Genomic DNA, 3,265 nt, shown 5'->3' with positions numbered 1-3,265 from the left:
ACTTTGTGCACGTAGAGGTATTTTATGAAAATTTAGATATTATTAGTCTTCAAAATGTCCGGGAGCTCGCTACAATTCCATGGACGTCATTTGAGTACTCACTAAAATTTCAGATTCTTTTGTTTTCATATGTCAACAGTTAGAAACTCGTTGACTGGCTAACAGCTGACGGTCAAATCTCGCGCTTCGCGCTCAATAATAGGTTACCTCGCGCTTCGCGCTCGGATATTTATTATTTGCGTTTGGAATGCTTGAAAAAAACTTTATCAAAAAGATCTCTTTTAGATGGCAGTATTTATATGCGTCTTCATATTCTGAATTGACAGACATTTGTAAACAGGTTTTGTTGGATTTTTTTCTCGTAACTTTCGTCGTTTTTCCACACATTTTTTTTTATTTTATTTTATTTTTTTTCCACGTTATTTTTCACGAATAAAGCAAAAAGTACGCGTTCTATCAAGAAGTGATTCTTAACGAAATAGTAGATCTTTTTTGGGATAACCATTTTTGTTAATTAATCTTTTTTCGTATCCTACATAGTTTGTCCACAAAATAGATTTTTTTATTTTCTATTATTTTTTGTGCAATCAAAATTTGAATTTTCGATTTTTTAAGAAAATCCAAAAATCGGTTATGATAATCTTGGAGGGCTTTCAAAAAGAAATGTTTTTCTTTTCTTGACTGTTTTTCATACATACAATTTTCAAATTAAAAAAAAAGTTGTCTCAAAAATTTTCAAAATGCGCTCACTTTTTGAATTTTTATCGAAAATGGCTAGTTCACGAACTTTTCCTTTCTTTTAGGACCTAAAAACAGTGTGCTAAAGATGAATTGGATTCGTTCATTTTTTCGAGAGTTATCGTGTTTACGGACGGACTATCGGACGGATAGACAGACAGACAGACAGACGCCATCGTGAAAACCTGATGTTCGGATTCAGGGGGTCTCGAAACGTGGAGATCCGTTGAAAAAGTTTGATGTCAAATTTCCGACAATTCTAATACTTTCTCAATCATAAATGATGAGAATGTAAAAATTATATTGTGCGCGGGCACAATATAAAAGTTGGAGTATACCTAGAGTATACCTTGTCTCATTTCAGTATATTTTCCACAGATTTAGTGAAATGTGTGTCTACGTGGACTCTAGCTCGACCACCCGGTCCCCCTCGTGGACAAGCGTGGAATTTTGCCATACCGTTTACAGTAGTGGTCAATTAATAACAACACAGTTTAAAAAATTTTATTTTTGCATTAACATTATACATGTCGAATTTTGCAGCGGAATCTCGGACTAATAGCCCTTCTCGGGGTAAGCGTGACTCACTTGGTTCTAACCATGGACCAGGGAATTTATATGAAAAAAAGTGATGAAGGAAATTGTACAAGGTGGTATTAGATGGAGGGGGGGGGGGGTAAAGCTTTTTATATTAATCCGGAATTCTCGTATTGTTTATTTAAATAACATTTTCATGCCGCAACACTGCTCCGAGCCAGGTCGCTGATTAATCTTTCTGGCAAGCACCCTATCCGAAAAGCTTCACACAGTCATTATGTAAAGCTCTCCACTCGGGCCTATTAGTATCCAAGGTATTACGTTTCAGGTGAAATTTACTCTACTGACAATCTTCATTATGTATTTCTTATAAACAATTTGTCGCCACATTTTCGGTCCTGAATTTTTATATTATTTTCGAATTAGGGGCTCATTTACACATTTCAACCACTCTATCTTTGGTTCCTCTGAATACGTTACCATTTACCTTACCACGATATACTTGTTTCGTCAGTCTTTCATGATTCAGTCTTTTAACATGCTCAAACCATCTCAAGAAATTTCTTTCACTCTTCTCAAATAGTGTCTCATATAAGTCACATTCTTTTTGAGGATTCTCTAGTTAGTGACTTTGTCCATTAGCGTTTAACCTTATACCATGAGAAAGTTTTGCTTGCCAACCGCGTAAATGTTACTCTATCTGTACAGCACAGTGGGTGCAAATGTGGTAATCGACCCTGCTCTACCGATAGCCTTCTAACCCTTGTTTGTACGCCTATATATGTCCATCTCTGTCTCTATCTCTATCTGTTTCTCCATCTATAATTCCGTAATTAAAAAATAAACAACCAAGTTATACGTACTTATCAACTTGTTCTATTTTATTTTGTATTTTTGGGCAATGTTGCCTGTTTTTCAACCTTTCCTTCAAACAATATAATTTTGGTTTTATTAACGTTGACTTTAAAACACATGTTCATCATGCTGGTATTCAGCCTGCTCAACATTCTTTGTTAGTATGTACATTGTACATTATAGTATGTACATTGTATGTACATTCTACTTTATCTGCAGTTGTCTGCAGCCATTCTCCCTCTTATCAAACCTCGTTTCGAGAATCATGTTATTCTAACTGTCTCTACGTATTTACAAAGAATAACAACTTTTATGAGACGCAAAGAAGTTTCAGGCATCTCAAGTCAAATTTTCGATACATTTTTTATGAAAAAGTATATGCGCAAGTCGGGGCGAGGCAACGATTTCACTCGTGTGATATCTGCCCTCGTTTCGCTCGGGCAGCTAACTTCACACTCATGCAATTGTCGCCTTTCGTCCCTTATTGCGCAATATACTATAGTATTGAACATCGTTTTCTCAAATAACGGCAGGCCTATTTCTGAGGTCCGTGATTCGAAGAGAGCTCTATAACTGCATTTATGCCCGTTACGGCGTTTTCTGCATTTCAGCATACCAAGCAACATCGTTAACTGCATTTTAGATAATTAATTAACATTGTTTGAACATTTTTCTAGCAAAAATGAAAATTTTGTATGCAAATTAGCCAAGAACAACAACAAAAAACTGCAGAAAATGAATTAGAATCCGCGATACACGCGAATAAAGATTCAAACAGTTTTCGTCGTTTTTTTTCGGCTTCGTTCGTTTTGCAGTTAACAGTGTTTTCTCAAATCACGGCTGCCTTATCATCTGCAACGGCTACACACGCACCTTCACTGTCCCGAGATTTGCAACTCCTTCGTCGAGGACGGCCATTCTTAGCCACTTGTCAATGAATATAATAAACAGAGGACATGACGCATTCTTGTCTGCAACTTTGTCTGTTATATCGAGCCACTCAGTTGCCCTTTACTATCACACTTATTATATATAAAAATTTGTCATAAGGACAACCGCAGGATTTCACCGGGAGCGGGTGCTAATCTGAAAAATTGCACCCGCTTCCAGCGAAATCGCGGTAAAATTTCAGCCA

This window comes from Belonocnema kinseyi, chromosome 2 (genome assembly GCF_010883055.1).
Source record: "Belonocnema kinseyi isolate 2016_QV_RU_SX_M_011 chromosome 2, B_treatae_v1, whole genome shotgun sequence".
Lineage (NCBI taxonomy): Eukaryota > Metazoa > Arthropoda > Insecta > Hymenoptera > Cynipidae > Belonocnema > Belonocnema kinseyi.
Note: the sequence above shows the minus strand (reverse complement) of the source record.